Here is an 8588-nt window from a genome sequence, read left to right on the forward strand (position 1 = left end):
TAGTTTATTATTTCACAAAATGACATAGACAAAAACGTAACAATAATAATAATAAATACAAATTTGGAAGACAGTCCCACAGCAGATTATGCATTGACATATAGAAAAGTTTGGCAAATATTGTGCTTCATAACAGCAAAGAATCATAGGAGTGTTACATTTTGCTTTGCTTAAATTTGTTTGAGTGTTATATGAATGAATAACTAAATTTTACATTGTGTTCTAACTAGTGATTTTCCAGGTGTCAAGCAAATAGTTTTTTCACTGAAAGTAGAAATGCTGACTGAAACCACACAATCAGATGTGTTAATTCAATCTAATAAATTAATATAATATAGCTATGTGAAGTAGGATTTCGGACCAATGAAATTTCAATAATTGTGTCCAATGATTCCATTCAGTAACACATAGCATTTGAATATTAGATTGCAATCTGAATAATATTACTTTACTTCTTATTTACATTATTATTGCAAAACTAACAAGTTGCACTCTGCAAATCTCTAAATAAATAAATAAATAAATGTTGCATGTATTTTGAATTACGTAGAAATACAACTTCCTAAAGTACATGGATAAATATAATGTAACCTTAAATGATTTAATTTCAAATGTCATGTTGCTTGTATTTACTTTACATATGGATAGTATATTTTGTACTTCTTTTCAAACCAAACAAACACCCACACTGTGTGCTTACTCCACAGTTCAACCACAGATGCAACAAAATGCCTTGGCAAATTACTGTAATCTCAATTATGTCATATGGTGAGAAAATGAAAAATGATAAGCATCAAGGACTTCAAGGAGAGGATATGACTCCATGACCCCAAAGCCATTCCACTGCAGTCTACAAAAGCCCAAATCATGAAAGCCCTCATTCTTAATCAATTTAAAAACAGGATGGAACAGTTATATGCAGTGTTGGGGGAACAGTTATATGCAGTGTTGGGCAAGTTACTCTGAAAATGTAATCAAATTACTGATTACTGATTACTCCTTTTAAAAGTAACCATGTCACTGTTATGATTACTTTATTTCAAAAGTAATTAGTAATTAGTTACATTACTAGTTACTTTACTTTTTTTACGTTACCATGAAATTTATGAAATCCCATCATACACACTCCCAATAAATATTTGTTATTAAAGCATCAACATTCACAGCTTTATTCTCCCGCATCCCGCACACACACACGAGTCTCTGCACTCGCCCATCAAGTCTTGTCCCGCACCGCACTCTGTTGTGTCGGGTCTCACGGGAGTGCATGTTTCTAATCCACTGCCACTGGACTCGACAGTGCGTGAGCTACATCCTTTTTACAATCTCCAGATTATACAACACTGCATTCTGTCAGCAATGTAACGCGGCAGTAACGTATAGAGACCTCGGCTTGTAACTATACTCTAATTACTATTTTGAAAATTATAACGTGTTACATTACTCAGTTACTAAAAAGTAATAAAATTACAGTAACGCGTTACTAAGTAATGCGTTACTGACCAACATATGTGAAATTGAGGAAAAGGAGCCTTTCCACATATAGATTGAAGTCACTAAAGGAAATAAAGGGGTAAAACTGAATAAACTTAGCACTTTAATTCAAGAGCAAGTGGGAAGAGGTCCAGAACAATGGACCAAGGGTGGCAGGTTGTGTTCTGTGCAACACAAGAGGTTTTGGAAGAATATTCATATTGCTCTTGTCCATACTTATTTGTTTATTTATTCATTTGACACTTGAATCCAAAGCGACATAGAATAAGCAGTTTGTCACAGAGAAAGACAAACAGTGAAATCATACAATAACCAGTACTGTAAATCTCCAGAAAGGAAAATAATCACTATTAGAGTAGTTCATATGATGAAATTGGAATGTGAAACGGGCAAGACTTAAACCTGTGTGACACAGCTGCTGTGTGCAGTGAGCATGTGCATCAGTTGTCTGAGTACAGATAAAGGATTTAGAGTATACTGATGGGCTGCTTTATTGTCTTTTATGGTCACTGATCACCCATGCCATTCTCTGGTGTACATTGTAGAACAGTGTTGTAGTCAGTACCAGCTCATTTGAGTCTGAGTAGATCTGAGTAGGTTGAGTCCAAGTCAAGACTGAGTCTAAATGCCCCAAACCCATTACAAGACCAAGAAATATGGTCTTTGGCTTGGACCTGAGACAGATAGTGTAGTATCTCCTGCTTCTAATGTAATGGGAGGCTTCACCAAACTCTAGACTGGGTTAATGACCAGTCACAGATTGACACATGTCTAGTGAACTGCACAAATGCAAAACTCAACATTTAGACCTGAAGGTTGCAAGGATGTTTGCTATCAATCATGAAGTACAGAAGAAAAAAAATGTGATTGAAACAACTTAGTAATAAAAATAAATAATAAAATATGATAGCAACATTTGAGCATTTTAGGTAATTTATAAGATGACTTGTACTTTTTCACTTCTGAAAACTGTACATTTAACTGTCCCATTAGATTCATTACTTTTTCAACATTGCCAGTGAGTAATGAAACTTGCTGTTAATCAATTAACATTTTTAACCATAGCATTTTTACACTATTTTATTGTTAAAAATAAGGATTTTTTTTTTTTATTTGTATTTCTCTAGTTACTACACTAGCATATCCCTACACTTCTAAATCAGTACAGTAGAATCAGAACAGAGCAGTAAAGGCGTCATTGATTATGAGAATGCAGAGCTATACGCTATACGTCTTAATTTGTCCCAGAGAACTACAAACTGTCAAAAATACTGTAAGCTTAATGACTTCAGAGAGTCAAATGGTTCACCTAATGGACCTTTTAATATTTTTACAATTACTGTATAGCTCACCAGTTGAAAACCAAATGACATGAAGCTATACTGCAGTATAGTTTGTGGATAGAATTTTCCTCCTGCTGTCACCTACACACATTTTTAAGGCAACACAGGCATATTTGAGATAAGTAGACTGTTTTAAATTGTATGCAGTGAAGATATGCTGTTATGCTTTGCTGTAAGCTCTGCAAAGATTCTACATCAACACAGATTTTTTAAGCTCAGCTGCTTATTGGGATCAGCCAATAATTACTTCATATGACTGTCAATTTCACATGTATTAAATGACATTTTGGAGATGCCACAGATGCAGGCATACTTTAAAAAAGTGTGCTCCAAAAGAATACATAAGGGGCATCGGCCAAAGGTTGTACATCAACAGACCTGATTCAGCAGTTATGACAGACTGTGAGAAGTTTGAATATGAAAAGCTTTTGTAACCTTCTTTAGTGTCCACGGCAGTGGGGCGCTTCAGTCTCTGTCTGCCGTGAGTATTATAATAATAATAATAATAATAATGTGGGTTACAAGGTGGAATATATTTTAAACTTTATAAAAAAAAAAAAAAAACTCCTGAGCAAACGGCACCTGTTCAGCTCACATGTATGCTCTCTCTCCCCTGTTTTTTTTTTTTTTCCACATAAGAGCTCTCATTAAAGCTTCAGGGGGAACAAATAAAAGACAAACTAATATCACTAGCAAAATGATAATAAAAAATAATAATACTTATACATAAATACACAATATTTAAATATTAGTATCCTAATATATAAATATTAAATATTGTTAAATTTCCTCAGGTGTCATATGGCATGCTATTTGTGTGCCAGTGAAGAGTGTTTCCAATCAGTTCCGTTTTCATTTAAGACCGAACTAGCTACCTGTAGTTACTAGCATGCATATGTTTTCATGCAATGAGTTGCTTAAGGACAATGGGTTTTTCACAGAATTATTTGAAGCATGCGTAGCAGCCAAACTTTTGGAGAACAGTATGGTGTTCCTGTAACATGTTATATTGGTCAAACCAAATAATGGACATCCCTGTTGTCTTGTAGACAATTAACTGTTGTACAAATGTGAAAATACTGCTTTACAGCTTCACAGTGAGTATTGTACATGATGATGACATTACATAACTTACAGGTTGCGTGCATTTCTGTCTGTGAGACATTCTGTGACATTATGAGGTTATCCATGATACATTACAGGCACATGGATAAGGTCACTGACCTCTAGTTTTCAGACTGTAGTTGTGTCGGTAGCTAAATTGACTTACAGTAAAATTTCCAACAGCAACAACTCATATTGATCGAAAGGTTTACTTTGAACTTTAACCTCATTTCTCATCATAAATAAACAGAGCTCAGATCTCAGATGTTCAGACGAAGATTGATTTCCTTCAAAATAACTGTTCAGTAGACGGATAAATCGATATGTGTTATTTGGCTAACTGCATTGCTCAATCTGACTCTGATTAATCTGTAAGTAAACTCATGCTGTTTGGCTGTTTTCTGGTTCCACTCACTGATTTGGAAAACAAAGATAACAAAACTATAAAAATAAATAAATAAAAACTTTGAGATTGGTGCATTGTAAGATTATTTTTCAATTAAGTACTCCTTACCCCAAAAAATCACTAAATTCTAACCTATCATTGAAGTAAAACAATTGAAAGTGGGGGGGAGTCTCATTGTGAAATAAATGCTTTCTCTAGTTAATGTTGGCCAGAATTATTGGCACCCAATTATTGCAACGTCCTTTTCTCAAGACAACAGCTCTGAGTTTTGTCGTATAATGCCTGAAGAGTTTGGAGAACACCTGATAAGAGATCAGAGACCATTCCTTCATACAGAATCTCTCCAGATTCACAGCTCCATGTGCTTCTTCTTTTCAGTTCACCCCACTCATTTTCTATAGGGTCCAGGTCCAGGAAATGGGATGGCCATGGCAAAAGCTTAATTTTGTGCTCAGTGACCAATTTTTGTGTTGATTTTGATGTTTGTTGTGGATTATTGTCCAGATGGAAGATCCTGCCATGGCCCTTCATAAGATTTCGAATAGAGGCAGTCAGGTTTAGATTTGTTTATCTGTTGATATTTGATAGAATCCATGATCCCAGGCATCTGATCAAGATGTCCAGGACCTCCGGCAGAAAAACAGGCCCACAACATTAAAGATCCAGCAGTATCATTTTTTAACTGTGGGCATGGGGTACTTTTTATCCCTGTTTGTACTAAACACGTCTGGTGGGTTTGCTGCCAAAAAGACCTTTGTGTTCCTCATATTTATAATCCTGTGGAACAGGAAGTCATGGCTGGACAATTTCATGCTCCTAGTCACCCTGGTGTGCTAAAAAATGTGAATATGAATAAGAATATACTTCAGAAATATTTTACTCATAATAATTTCTAAGGGTGCCAATAATTGTGGCCAAAATGCATTGAACGTGGGGAGAAAATCTCATGATGAAATGTTTTTCTCCAATTATTTTACTTCAATGAAAGGTTAGAACTTTTGTGAGTTTTTTGAATGAAAGGTCAAAAAGATCAGCGATGCTGATTTATGTTCACAGCCGCCTTTTCTCATATTTACCAAGGGTGCCAATATTAGTGGAAGGCACTGTATATATTCCAAAACATTACAATTTCTACGAAAATTGAAATTTGATTAAATCAATTTTATATTCAACTGTGAATCACTGTTGAGCATAATGAGAATAATCAAAATGAAAAGCAAAAATAGATGGCTATGAATGACACAATTTCTGAAATTATGTGATCTAAATCTGCAAAGCTTCTGTTCTGACCTATATTCACAGTGTGAGTTGTGGGTTGACCTGTGTGAACATATATGTGATCATTTCAACTGAGAGAGAAAATCTAGTAAAGGAAATTGGAAAACAAGTACGTGAGCGAGGACATACCACTCGTGACAGAGCCTGAAACTATTCTTGCATGCACAGTGAAGAGGATGTGATGTTCAAACGGACTATCTTCATGATCATATATGACAGAAACAGAGAAAAAAAGCCACTCCGTTGCGGTCGCATGAACTGCTCTGGTTTTGTAAAAACATGTTTTGCAGCATATTGCATGTGAAGTACCATGTCAAGTCATCCAAACCAGAGGTTTTTTTTTTTTTTTTTTTGAAAAGTCAAAAAGGGTTTGGAGCAACATGATGGAGTGTAACTGATGGGTGATTTATTATCATTGTTACTTTGAGAACTTCATGACATAGGGTTTAATGACTTAACTGGAGTGAGTTAAAGAGACTGTGGAAAAGCAGGGAGAAAAAAGAGAGCACAACAGATAATTTCAACCCTCCAGCAAATAAAACTCTTTGATCAGAAGTGTAGTTTTCATTCCAAATGATTATTCACAAAATTAACATATCTCCTCAGCATTTAGGAACAAAAGCATTTTGCCAATATTTGCTCATTATATGATTTATATAAATGTAGTCTTCATGCAGCTTAAGAAGCACAAAACGAATCAAATAGATCCCATAAGTTAATGCTCTAACCAGAATATTCCCCAACTTAAACATTTGTCTTTAATGGGTTTTCTATTTGTATTTATTTATTTGTTTGTTTGTTTATTTACTCTCCCATTATTTCAAGTTTTGCCAATCTTTAAATTAACTTAGAGTCTTTATGCTTATATTCATAGCTTATTTTCTTGCTCAGTTATATCTGTCTATGAAACCCACAGCAGCAATCTAATTAGATTCTGGAAATAAGCCAGAATATTTTGACATACACTACTTACACTATGAATCTTGTTTTACAACCAAGTTAATCATAAATTGTTATAATGTTCTAAGTGAAAAGGTTTAAAAGTTTCATTTATTGAGTTATCCCCAAAGGTGCCCTAAAATTCTTCCAGACCCTCAGTTCTTCTCTAAACATCTACTGTAATTCACTTGACACCAGTTAAAATTGGAAATGTAAGACCACCCTGTGACAAAAAAACATGCCATTATGAATCAAAGATCTTCCCTTAGAGTTTACAGAGGAGCCAAGTCGGATGTTCCTACACTCAGATAAGCAAAAGGGCCCTAGTGGAATCTCAATTTTCACCCGGCTTCCAGAGTGTGGGCAGTGCTGTGAGTAATTACATTAATCCATTTATCATCCACTGCCTGGGCAACCTGGGAGACTACAGCAGGGCCAAAACCAGAGGGCCGGCACTATGCTGGGTATTTTCTGCTATTATTGACATCCATTTTGGGAGGTTTTGGTTGTTCACCCATATTTAAAGGGTGACTGACTAAATATAACAGCAGTTTGGCCCATGATTCAAAGTTGTGACCATGACCTTAGCTTGTGCTCTTTTAACGCATATGAAAACAAGCAGCAGTAAGCCATCAATATGACACAACCATGAGAAAACCATCAACAGACACAAAACATTTGAGGCCACAGAGGAGTCAAAAGGTTTTTGGTCAGAAGAGGTTACAGACCACAATTAGAATTTGATATTAACTGTTTTAATTGCACTTTTGAGTCTTTCAAGATTTATTACATTTAAAAATAAGAAAATATTCTGATACATAAAATTTCTCCTGTTTGAAACACTCATGCAGAACAAATTTCAGTGTAAATTATTCATGAATCCATTCTTAAGTAAATTGGACTGAATACAGCAATTTAGATAAAGGTTTTACAGCGCATTTACACAGATTTACAATACATTATTTATGTTTTTGTTTCATAAATGAGGCTATTAATTATATAAAAAAATGTGTCTTAAGGTTGCAAGTTTGAAAGTGCACAAGGGAGAATTATGATTTAATGAATTTTCTAGCAAGTAACAAATTATTTATCTTCTTCACAAAAACCTCTAGGATGTTCCAGTCTTGGAATATAGCATACAAGGAAGGAAGGAAGTATGTATGTATGTATGTATTAGTGCTGGGCAATGATTAATCATGATTAATCGCATCCAAAATAAAAGTTTTTGTTTATAAAATATATGTGTGTGTACTGTAATATTTAAAAAGAAAAAAAGTAATCTGGGTTTGAATCATATATTAATTTAGATAGTCTAGATTACATTTTAATTTATAAATTGATTTAAAACTATGTATGTAACAAGAATGTTTTGGACATATTCTGCATTAATATTCTCTTCTTACTATTCTGTTTCTTGTGTTTTTCTTCGTCAGTGGCTTGTAAATCAACGTCTTGGTGGCCCTGCATTCATTTATATCTTCAAACTCAGTTTCATCAGTTTGACAAAAAAATACTATGTAGCTATCTGAAATGTAGATGAAGCCATGCTAGATGAAAATATATTTAGGGAGAACCAAAGAAAACTGCTCTAAGTTTTCATTTACCACGAGAAAGCGTACCTTTGATTCGGTCATGGCATGCCTACACAAGTGGATCTGTAATGTCAGTAATTCAGATATGTTTCACTGATAAACTTATAGTGGTTTTGTGTGCAGGAATTGTGTGTATTTGAATACTATAAAGATGACTAGCTGTTTGCTACCCAGCAATGACTGCAGTTTGTAATCATCTGCTTTCTCATTTGCTTTCCAGGAGATTCTCGCCACAGTGCCTATTTAGTAAGTTGTGCATCTGTAGTCAAGGTAAACATCTGTGTTAAAGGGTTAGTTCACCCAAAAATGAAAATTAGCTTGTGTTTTACTTACCCTCGAAGCATCCTAGGTGTATATGACTTTCTTCTTTCAGACGAATCCAGTCGGAGTTATATTAAAAATTGTCCTGGCTATTCCAAGCTCTATCATTGC

Source organism: Sinocyclocheilus anshuiensis, unplaced genomic scaffold, assembly GCF_001515605.1.
Source record: "Sinocyclocheilus anshuiensis isolate Anshui unplaced genomic scaffold, SAMN03320099.WGS_v1.1 scaffold215, whole genome shotgun sequence".
Taxonomy (NCBI): Eukaryota; Metazoa; Chordata; class Actinopteri; order Cypriniformes; family Cyprinidae; genus Sinocyclocheilus; species Sinocyclocheilus anshuiensis.